The sequence below is a fragment of the Miscanthus floridulus genome, chromosome 18, assembly GCF_019320115.1.
Source record: "Miscanthus floridulus cultivar M001 chromosome 18, ASM1932011v1, whole genome shotgun sequence".
Taxonomy (NCBI): domain Eukaryota; kingdom Viridiplantae; phylum Streptophyta; class Magnoliopsida; order Poales; family Poaceae; genus Miscanthus; species Miscanthus floridulus.
This window is the reverse complement of record NC_089597.1, coordinates 9,716,597-9,729,093: the sequence shown is the minus strand read 5'-3', so window position 1 is coordinate 9,729,093 and position 12,497 is coordinate 9,716,597. Positions and strand designations below refer to the sequence as shown.

The following is a 12,497-nucleotide window of genomic DNA, read 5'->3' as shown; positions in this document are numbered from 1 at the left end:
GCCATTGATCCGCCATGAAGAGATATAGATACTAGGTAATAATATTAGCCATGGATCCCCACGAAGAGGATAGATATGAAATCAAGAATCGAGAAGAAACAAAAGAAAAGAGGAGAAAAATAAATAAAAAGGAATTTTCCAAAGAAATATGTGAGAAAAAAACCGGCCCAGAAGTGCGCTGATCCGCCCTTCCGACACGACAGCCCCTTCCGCTGAATCCTCCTGCCGTCCGCTGCATTCCTCCGCTCCTCGTGCATTCTTGTCTGTCTCGCTCGCCCCCCTCTCGCTCTCCGACGACTGGTGGGCAGCCGCCGCCGCCCTAAGCCAGGCGCTGGGGCTTCGGTTGGTCTCTCCGCCGGCCACGAGCACGCACCAGGTACTCCCACCTTTCCTCTTCCCTTCACGCTGCGCGAAGCTGAGCGCCGAAACCCTAACCTCAAGCTATTTAGCTATTTGATTGACAAGCCTCCGAGCTTCGAAGTTTTTGCAAAAATTATTGGGTGCCTTTACTGTATCCGCCCCTGGCTCCGTGGTTATCTTTGAATTGCTGCTGTTGTAGCTTGATTGCGTAGTATTTGTTTTTCATAGTAATCTGAAGGACTTCGAACAGGCCTGTAGAGGGCAAACTGGACTGACTTTATCATGTGTTAATCTTTCAATAAATAGAGGAGCTATTTTGTTCAGGGACCCACCAGAAAGCGGACTTGGTTACAATCTATTTTATCTGTAACAACTAACTATAGCATTTCATGACATTCACATGGCACTAATACATTTCTGTCTGTATTATTTTCATAGCACTGAATTTAATGATTTGTATTTTGCTCTTCTGAATGCAATGAAACCACTGTTATAGTGTCACATAGTCCTCTGTACCTTTTTTCTCGAAGTAATGTTTGCTATTGATCTAAAATGTAGGATATCTTCAATTGTGTCTAGTTGGAAAGTATGCTTAAACCGAAAATAACAAAAATCTGATATATTAATTATGTGTGTGCATAACAAAACTTGATGCAGCTAATGCGTAGTATAATTAAGATCTAAATTACTCATCATTGTTGAATTTCTGTGTTTGCATCAGACCGGTGTCTGAATTTACCCATGATTTGTTTAGTATATATATGTTACTACCACCATCCCGAAAAGAACATCACTCTACCTTCGTCTTAAGTCAAACTTATTTTAAGTTTGAGCAAGCTTATAGAGAAGATTATCAACATTTATGATACCGAATAGGTACATCATGAAACTATATTTCGCGATGAATCTAATGATGCTTGTTTAGTGATATAAATATTGATATTCTTTTATATAAATTGTCCAACCTGAGATTGTTTGACTTAGGACAAAACTAGAATGTCATTCTCTTTGGGACGGAGGGAGTACTAATTTATTGCACCTAACATTCTGTGTATATGTTTACGTGTTTGTGTACGGACTGGCAAGTATTTCTTATTTACCTGTTGTTTAATGTGTTGATTTTTTAAGGCAATTTTCCTCACTGGAAAGGAAGGACAATCAGAGCCAGAACTTTCTTCATAAACCTGAATAAAGGACATGCGATGTATGTTATCCCTCCTCATCTTATTTGCATCTTAGGTATTTATATCACTTCACAACCATAATACACGATGTCATTAATAATGCTTATATATGTGCAGTAAGGAATACAGACAGGGCACCACGTAGCTCAGGTCGTCGCAATAATGTTGCTTCATGGATCTCTGAAATTAAAGACACATCTAATGTGGCCGTAAGAAAGAAAAGGGGGAGAAGAGCACCTCCATCTGCTAAAAGATTGCGTGATAAAAGGGTGGATAAGGCGAATGAAAATGATGGTGCTGTTGACAGTGACAGCGATGAAACAGATGGACAGGTTGGCAAGGGTCGCACACATTGAGGAACATGTTGATGGGAGAACTGGTGATGACTTAGCAAAAGCAGGCCACTCAGGTAATTCTTCCGATGGTCCATCCTCAGCTTCAGAAGAACAGGACCATTCAATAAACTCTAAAGACAAGCTCCAAAAAGCTAGCTCTCAAAACACAAAGAAGGTTTTTGGAATCTCAACAAACAGCAAGCAAGGTGCATCTCATTTGGAACAGGAAGGTGCAAATGAAGATGGGTCTCATGTGCAAGTCACTGCTGTGTACAAGGATATTGATAAAGAAAGTTCTCAAAAGATTAGGGATGATGTGAGTTTCTTGCTCTTTGTTCTGGTGTTTTTCGTTTTATATATGATTACATATATTGCCTGTATGAAGAATGCCAATCTTTATTATTGAGGAGTTAATATGCATCTTGAAGTGATTTATTTGCATTTATGTGAGCATATGATGCATCAGAATGAACCCTCAGTTTGTATTAACCACTGAGTTTGTTGTAAATGGTCTATATATCGAGCAGGCATCCGATGCACAAGTGGTACAACTTCATCTGACGATAAAAGTTCAGAAGAAGTTGAAGATGTGAGTGAGAACCTTAAATTTCTGTTTTTTTATGGTTTGCTTGACCTCAATTGGTTGCATTTCGATTGGGTTGCCTTTTTCTTCTTGCATTGGATAATGCCCTTAGTTTTGAATCGCCTGAACTGTGTAACCTGTTTCAAAACATAGGTGAAGGTGAGGGACATATGTGGAGATATTGGTGAGGAGGAGAAGCTCGCTGTCTGTAGCAGATGCAATGACGGCGCAGAGCACACGTAAGGCCTCTTTGCTGCATTACTTTCTTTTTTCTGTACTAATGTTCAGTTGCATTTGATGGATTGCATACGCTAAAGTTGCCAATTTACTGTTTTACAACAACAACAAAGCCTTTAAGTCCCAAACAAGTTGGGGTAGGCTAGAGTTGAAACCCAACAGAAACAATCAAGGTTCAGGCACGTGAATAGCTGTCTTCCAAGCACTCCTATCTAAGGCTAAGTCTTTAGGTATATTCCATCCTTTCAAGTCTCCTTTTATTGCCTCTACCCAAGTCAACTTCGGTCTTCCTCTGCCTCTCTTCACGTTACTATCCTGACTTAGGATTCCACTACGCACCGGTGCATCTGGAGGTCTCCGTTGCACATGTCCAAACCATCTCAACCGGTGTTGGACAAGCTTTTCTTCAATTGGCGCTACCCCTAATCTCTCACGTATATCATCGTTCCGAACTCGATCCCTTCTTGTATGACCGCAAATCCAACGCAACATACGCATTTCCGCGACACTTAGCTGTTGAATATGTCGTCTTTTCGTAGGCCAACATTCTGCACCATACAACATAGCAGGTCTAATCGCCGTCCTATAAAACTTGCCTTTTAGCTTCTGTGGTACCCTTTTGTCACATAGGACACCAGACGCTTGCCGCCACTTCATCCACCCTGCTTTGATTCTATGGCTAACATCTTCATCAATATCCCCGTCCCTCTGTAGCATTGATCCTAAATATCGAAAAGTATCCTTCATAGGCACTACTTGACCTTCCAAACTAACATCTTCCTCCTCCTGAGTAGTAGTGCCGAAGTCACATCTCATATACTCAGTTTTAGTTCTACTAAGTCTAAAACCTTTGGACTCCAAAGTCTCCCGCCATAACTCCAGTTTCTGATTCACTCCTGTTCGGCTTTCATCAACTAGCACTACATCGTCCGCGAAAAGCATACACCAAGGGATGTCCCCTTGTATGTCCCTTGTGACCTCATCCATCACTAAAGCAAACAAATAAGGGCTCAAAGTTGACCCTTGATGTAGTCCTATCCTAATCGGGAAGTCATCCGTGTCTCCATCACTTGTTCGAACTCTAGTCACAACATTGTTGTACATGTCCTTAATGAGCCCGACATACTTCGTTGGGACTTTATGTTTGTCCAAAGCCCACCACATAACATTCCTTGGTATTTTATCATAAGCCTTCTCCAAGTCAATAAAAACCATGTGTAGTTCCTTCTTCTTCTCCCTATACCGCTCCATAACTTGTCTTATTAAGAAAATGGCTTCCATGGTTGACCTTCCGGGCATGAAACCAAATTGGTTCATAGAGACCCGCGTTATTGCTCTCAAGCGATGCTCGATAACTCTCTCCCATAGCTTCATAGTATGGCTCATCAACTTAATTCCCCGGTAATTTGTACAACTTTGAATATCCCCTTTATTCTTGTAGATCGGTACCAATATACTTCTCCTCCACTCATCAGGCATCTTGTTCGATCGAAAAATATGGTTGAACAGCTTGGTTAACCATACTACAGCTATGTCCCCGAGGCATCTCCACACCTCGATTGGGATACCATCCGGTCCCATCGCCTTACCTCCTTTCATCCTTTTCAACGCCTCTCTGACCTCAGATTCTTGGATTCTCCGCACAAAGCGCCTATTGGTGTCATCAAAAGAGTCATCCAACTGAAAGGTTGTGTCCATATTCTCACCATTGAACAATTTATCAAAATACTCTTGCCATCGATGTCGGATCTCATCCTCCTTTACCAAGAGATGCTCCCTTTCATCCTTAATGCACTTAACTTGGTTGAAGTCCCGTGTCTTTCTCTCACGAACCCTAGCCATCCTATAAATGTCCTTCTCTCCTTCCTTCGTACTCAAATGTTGGTAAAGATCCTCGTACGCTCTACCCTTTGCCACACTTACAGCTCGCTTTGCAGTCTTCTTTGCCACCTTGTACTTCTCTATGTTGTCCGCACTCCTGTCATGGTACAAGAGTCTATAGCATTCTTTCTTCTCCTTAATAGCCCTTTGAACTTCCTCGTTCCACCACCAAGTATCTTTAGCCTCGCGTCCCCTTCCTTTGGTTACTCCACACACCTCTGAGGCTACCTTCCGAATGTTGGTTGCCATCTTGTCCCACATATTGTTTATGTCGTCTTCTTCCTTCCAAGAGCCCTCTTTGATAACCCTTTCCCTAAATACCTCTGACGTCTCCCCTTTCAGTTTCCACCACTTTATTCTTTCAATCTTAGCTTGTTTATCCCTATGGGCACGCACCTGAAAACGAAAATCTGCCACCAAAAGCTTATGTTGAGAAACAACACACTCCCCTGGTATCACCTTGCAATCCAAGCATGCTCGTTTATCCTTTCTTCTTGTGAGGACAAAGTCAATCTGGCTACAGTGTTGTCCGCTACTGAAGGTCACTAGATGAGATTCTCTCTTTCTAAAGAAAGTGTTGGCTATCATCAGGTCAAAAGCTACCGCGAAGTCCAGAACTTCCTCCCCCTCCTGATTCCTACTACCATACCCAAAACCTCCATGAACTACCTCGAAACCTGCGTTTGTAGTACCTACATGTCCATTAAGATCTCCTCCTATAAAAAGCTTCTCACTACTAGGTATAGCTGTAACCAGGCCATCTAAGTCTTCCCAGAACTGTCTCTTAACACTCTCGTCGAGGCCTACTTGGGGGGCATACGCACTAATTACGTTCAATACCATATCACCAACGACAAGCTTGACTAAGATAATCCTATCTCCTTGCCTTCTCACTCCCACCACACCATTCTTGAGGCTCTTATCAATCAAAACTCCTACTCCATTTCTATTCGCGACTGTCCCTGTGTACCAAAGCTTGAAACCTGTATTGTCCACCTCCTTCGCCTTCTGACCCTTCCATTTAGTCTCTTGAACGCATAATATATTTACACGCCTCCTAGTCGCGGTATCAACTAATTCTCTTAACTTACTTGTAAGTGACCCTACATTCCAACTACCTAAACGGATCCTAGTTGGTTCGACTAGCTTCCTTACCCTTCGCACCCGTCGACTCTGATGCGAAGACCCTTGCTCATTTTTCACTACACCCGGGCGCCGATGTAGCGCGCCACTAAGGAAGCGACGACCCGATCCTTGGTTACTTGACACCATGCCCAGATCACGACACGGCGCGTCACGGGGGTGACGACCCGGCCCTTGCCCATTTAACACCATACCCGGGTTCCGATATGGCGCGTCGCTAAGAGGGTTACGCCCCAACGATTTTCTTTCGGGTTTCATCTCCATTTAAGTGGCTAAGTTTTTACATTGGCTCGCCACGCCTAACACAACCCTCCTCCTTTACCAGGGCTTGGGACCTGCTATGCTGGGACACCAAAGGCGCCCCACCATAGGCGGAGTTGCCAATTTACTGTTTTATGGTTTTTAATTGCTGACTGTAAGCTGATGGCACAATTAGCATACCAGAACACTAATATGTCTACACATATATTATCTTTGTCTATACACCTGTCAGGGAACTCTTTTGAGCACTTGTTTCCATTATGTCTTCTCAGATATTGCATGCGGGAATGAGTATGTTTTAATATCTCTTTGCTTCAGGTATTGCATGCGGGTAATGATGGAAGAAGTTCCAGATGGTGACTGGTTGTGCGAAGACTGCCAAACTGCGGTAGAATCTGAAAAGGAGAATACACTAGAAAAATCTCAGGTGAAGGTTGACACTTCAAAAGAGCTGTCCTTTGAAGGGGAGATTAACAAACCTGCCATTGCTGCAAAGAGCAGAAGTTCGTCTGACTGTGAACTGAAGGCTGAGAATATAGAAAACAAAGAGTCAGATACCACAAATGAGGGAAATGATACGGTCAAAACCAGGACGGAAGAAGATGCTGCTATGACTTCCTCAATTAGAGATACTATTCCTGAAACTGGTGGCTTGTACATGGGGGCTGACTCCAGAAAGAGACTGCAACCATCACGCGAGATATTCATGTCTGATGCTGACAAAGGAAAGCAACCTAGCCATCAAGTGGCAACTTCATTGGCGGTTAATGCTCTGAAGAATCAGGCACCACAGTCTCGTGGTAAATTGTTAATCTATTTTTTTTTTCAGATTCGAACTCTACACAAAATCCTTAATGTTCAATTTATGGTACTTTTAGGGCTTGCCCTGGTGGCATGCAATCAAATGAAACTGTACTAAGCAAGGTTTAATGCAGGTCAACTTTCCAAATCCACTTCTTTCAACAACTCAAAGGTTCCAAAAGTGAAACAGCTATTGAATGACGTTCCTCAGAAGCCGAAAATTTTGAAGGAATCTTGGTCTTCTCTTGTCAGTAAAAAGGAAGGGCCAATCAGCATGACTACTAAGTCAGCGACCTTCCAAAAGCCTAAGCCTTGTGAGCCAGCAAACAAGGCAAAGTCTTCCATCTTGTCACCTGCCGAGGAACCAAGGGCGACGAATCAGTTGGTGAGCCAAAATGTAACAAATGGTCATTGTTCTTCTATATTGGGGCCTCCCTCTGCCACAGCATCAATGGTTGCTCCTGTTCTAAAAACTGATACCACAGCTCAGCTCCTCTCTACAAGAAATAACATGGCTGACTCAAATAATTTAGGTGCTGTTCATGTACAGGGTGGTAAAAATTCTCTTGGTAAATTTCCTTCCCCCCCCCCCCCCCCCCCCCTACCCTTGCATGTCATTTTCCTTATGACACAGTTCATATATTTTCCTTGAGTAACTCTAATTTGTTTTTTCAGGAAACAGTGAGCTAAAGAAGCCTCCTTTAGCAAAAGTGCCTGGAAGTATGATGCTATCTAATGCTGAAAAATCCTCAGGTGGGATTCTTGGTTCCGGTGCTCATAGAAAAGTGATTCAAAATTCAGATCCTTCACATAGGGATACTAAGATAAAGGACCAAACTGGCTTCAGACAGGGTGCTGCTAGCAGCAATCGGACAATCCGTTGCCAAAGATGTAATGAAGCGGGCCATTCTGCACAATCTTGTGGATTTGAAAAACTTCGCTTGTCTTCAGTAAAACCTTTGAGTGAGCGAAACTTGAAAGATGCATCTGCCAAAAGAAATAAGACATCCGAAACTAGTTCACTGGCATCTAGTGAAAAAGCTCTTCCAGAGAAGAGAATCAATCAGAGCATATCGTAAAATGTGGTACTTATCAGAATCTGACAAATGGGCCTAAAGATGTGTTACTTGCCCCATTCAGCCATGTGAAGAAGCCCTCATTATCACCTCGAGCTAATGTGCAGGATATGGGATATATTTTGTCCATCCCTGGGAGTGGAGTAGATTATAGCAAGCCGAAGTTCAAAGATAATCATCCATCTCTATCTGCAACAGTAGGAACCTCTGCTGATAATGGTTGCATTATGCCAAATGATCATAGGGATGAACCTGCTCAAGGTTTGGACATGTGCAACGGAGACCTCCAGATGCACCGGTGCGTAGTGGAATCCTAAGTCAGGATAGTAACGTGAAGAGAGGCAGAGGAAGACCGAAGTTGACTTGGGTAGAGGCAATAAAAGGAGACTTGAAAGGATGGAATATACCCAAAGACTTAGCCTTAGATAGGAGTGCTTGGAAGACAGCTATTAACGTGCCTGAACCTTGATTGCTTCTGTTGGGTTTCAACTCTAGCCTACCCCAACTTGTTTGGGACTTAAAGGCTTTGTTGTTGTTGTTGTTGTTGTTGATGAACCAATGACTTCAACTGTCCCTGAGCTGGACTGGATATGGCAGTATGAGTATTCTTTCCTTTCCATCGCATAGTGAAATTATTAATTTACTTGACATTTTAAATGACTTAACAAGTTACTAGACCTTCCATTGCCAGTCTGCCATCAATTATGAAGCTACTTTATCGATAATGCTTTTGCATGTTTTGTGTTTTGTGATGTTATGTGTGCTTTGTGGCTCATCCCAGTTTTTCTAGACCTCATTATCACTCAGCCTGTATTATTTGGTAGCAGTTATAATATTTCCTTGATGTGTTTATTATATATAAAAAAAGGGCGTACCCAGTGCAGAGAGCTCCCGCTCTGTGCGGGGTCTGGGGAAGGGTGTTAGTGGCAAGCCTTACCCTCGCTTGTGCAATGCGAGGAGACCGCGACTCGAACTCGGGACCTTCAATGTGTTTATTATATATGCATTTTAAACTTCTGTTTTATTTCAACAGAGGTGGTTTTGAGCTGCAGAGGACTGGAAGATCACCTGAGCTGTGTGATGGTTTCCAAGCCCACTTATCATTTTCTGCTTCACAGTTAGTGCTGGATGTAGTTAAGAAATTCCCTTCTAAAGTCCAGCTTGAGGAAGTTCCTCGGCAGAATTCATGGCCGACACAATTTCAGGAAAATGGTCCAACTTATGACAACATAGGTCGTTTTTTCTTTGCTAGAGATGTTCAGAGGTGCGTTGTTTGCAGTTTTCCCCTGATTCATATTTGCTTCATTCATATGTTGTTTTTAATTTGAAATTCTAACACTTCTATCTTTTACAGCTATGAAAAATCACCACAGTAAATTAGTTGAAAATATGCTGAAGAATGATTTAGTTCTCAGAGGAAGTGTTGGTACTGTTGAGTTGCTTATATTCCCTTCCAATGTCCTGTCAAAGAACTTCCAAAGTAAGAACCCTTCAGCTAGTTGAAGTGTCATATTATCTCATGCTAGGTTTTAATTTGATTCACCGTATTCTTATTCTGTCTCAGGGTGGAATATGTTCTACTTTCTATGGGGTCTATTCAGAGTTAGCAAAAAAGATTCCTCTAACCTCCCATCTTATGTATCCACAAGTAGACTAGAACGAAATTTTAATGATGATTCCTGGCCCATGGATTGGAGTACATCTGCTTTGTCATCTACTCATTCATTCTCACAAAACAGGAGTGGTTTTGCCGAACTGGGCCCCAATTTGGTAAAGCGCTTGCTTTTTAAACATTTTCTCTACATTAGTTGTGTTTAAGTTACCATTTTTTCCCCTCACATAGAGTATGTAGGAGAGCTGTGTATCACTGCATTAAGAGAAAAGCGTAGAATAACACATACTACACTACCTTACACCTTTAGTAAGTTATACATACGTGGCACTCAAACATTAAGTTGACCATAGATAAAGTTTATGTTACTATGAGCTTTCTAGAAAATTCCTTAGTCACTGATTCAGCCTATGGGCGATCTGCCAATATGTGAAATTTCCCTACACAAAGAGTTTCGGCTGCCAGCTTGACAACTGGCATTCTGTCACCTTGTTTTACAGCATCATTTAGAAGATGCCGCGTATCAGTATCTGAATGTAACGTTTTGTTATGGATATGCAGAAACATGATTATCCAGAACACCAAGATAAAATGAGGGACACTTTTGGTGGTAATGTTAGTGAAAGAGATTTTGATGTGAACATGGTGCCAGTTACTTGTTCTGTCTCCTTAACCCACCTTCAGGAAGGTAACTAACATTGTTCCCAATCATGTTAGTAAGTAGGAGTTAATTTATTTATCACCCATGTTTTTTCTAATTTTTTTACTCGTTTGGTTAAAGAATCTGGCAAGGTGAGCACAACCATCAACCTTAATGATGCAGACAAACTTATGGATATAGACCATGTAAATACCTGTGAGGTTAGCACAGGTGCACTGGATCGTTCACATGCATCAGGTGGTGCAAATAAAAGAAGTTTTGAGATGGCCAAAGTAGCTGATGAAGTCGATGAAGAACCTGAGCGTAAGAAAATTAAATTGGATAATGTAGTGCCTATGAACTCTGGTTCATGCGAGAATGCCTACAATGGAAGGTTATCATCTAAGGTGCATCCCCTTTCAGCTTCCTCTTTGAATGATGGCACTAGCAATAAACTGATGGCTGGAAGCTCAAGCAGTGATGGAAAGTGCGTGTTTCCACTTGATCTAAATGCAGTGGATGATGAGAACATCGTAAATATTCCGTCTTCAGATGATGAAAGAGTTGCCAGACCCTGTTCCATTACAGGTTGGAAAGCAGACCAAGGTAGATTTATCCCTCTCGCTTGCATTTCCATCAGGGAAGGAACTAGGTAGCAAACCACAGTTCGAGCCACAGAGACACTTGCCTGAGAGGAGCAATAGGAATAATACATCATCCATTTGGGGCCAACAGTGATGGCGAGTTGCCCTTGCATTCCTGATGTCTTTTGCTGGGAGACAAATCGTTGAGGCCCCTGTCCACCACAAAATGAACCACCCAGAGGATCATTGTCCTGAAACAGATGCACTTGCAATTTTGCCTTGTCTGCAGTGTTAACCTCAAATGGTTGGCGTCACATCCATCCGGATTCAAAGCTGCAACGAGCTCCAATGCTCGGACCGTGGGGATTTGGTTCAGAATGAGCGATCTAGTCCTCCAGAATTTAGAGCCTGATATTATAGTGGTTAAAAACATAAAAAAAGAAATCTGCATTGTAAATCGCATATGCATTTTTGCCCTTTGCTTAGGTCCGACAAGTAGATGGTACCAAGCTCGAGAGAATTGCTGGTGTTCGATCGCTATTGATAGACTGTTGGTCGTTTTTGTTCATTTGTTTCTTTATAATCCATGAATTTTCTGTAAAATTTGCACTAACCCGTTCAGTACTACACTGGATTAGCCAAATACCCTAACTCGGCTTATCACTATCCATGGCTGTTTATCTACAAATTAAGGAACTTGTAATGATATATCTCTGAAGGAGCTCTGCTTAGCAATGTAGTGGTTGGCTGATCTGTGCATTTCTATCTAGATTCTGTCGATTGATTTCGGATCTGTCTGTGCTGCAGCGGAGTGTTACTCAATTCTTCCATCCCCGTTCGCGTGCTTTTAAACCTGGTTTGATATGTTTTTTTTTTATCCGGAACAGTGTTTTTCTCTCATAAATTCTTGTCGCACTGTAGCCATAACAGGGGCAGGCGTCAAAGTCAGCCCTGCTGTCACATCTAGTAACTGTAGCAACTTGGTAGCTATATTAGGACTAGATGGATAGAGTTGTATATATAGTTTGCCACTGCAACTCAGTAAATAGAGAGTTTAGATTTGCCATCTCCTATATAGAGCTTCGGCCAACGCTGTTGTCTCTGCTGTGTGTGTATGCTTTGTTCTCCCTCCTTTCTTCTACCTCTAGCCATAGTATGTGGTCGGCAATGATAGTTCGTGGTCGGCATTGCTAGTGTTTGCTCGGCAACACTAGTGAGTGGTCGGATATCTCCGTACCGGAGATTGAGGGGCTAACAAGTGGTATCGGAGTCATAAAAACGTCGTCGCTGCACTAACCGCTGGCGATGACGTACGGTTTGGAGATGGGCGACAGCAGTGGCACTGCTGTGGCTGCCCGGACACGACAGGAGGTCGTTGTTCGCACGGTGCAGGAGGTCAGCGGCACCAGTTGGTCGACGCTGACTCGCACCAACTATGAAGAGTGGTCATCGACCATGAAGGTCAAACTTAGAGCCCGACGGCTCTGGAATGCTATTGACAAGGGCACCGACAATGAAGAAGATGACATGTTAGCGTTGGAGGCTATCCTTGCTGCTGTACCGGCGGAGTATAGGGAGACATTGGGGGCGAAAAGCTCTGCTAAGGAGGCGTTGGAGGCTATTTCGGCGATGCGCGTCGGTTCCGACCGCGCAAAGAAGGCGACGGCCCAACTTCTAAAGCAGAAGTACGCCAACCTCTAGTTCAAGGATGGTGAAACGGTGGAGGACTTCTCCCTTCGCCTGCAGATGCTCATAAGGAAGCTGAAGAGCCACGACGTCACCATCGACGAAGAGGAGACG

At 42.9% G+C, this 12,497-nt stretch overlaps 1 pseudogene; it reads left to right on the top strand.

Moving 5' to 3' along the window:
• The first annotated feature begins 225 nt into the window (after positions 1 to 225).
• On the top strand, positions 226 to 11,462 carry LOC136523257 (ASI1-immunoprecipitated protein 2-like; annotated as a pseudogene).
• The last annotated feature ends 1,035 nt before the right edge of the window (positions 11,463 to 12,497 follow it).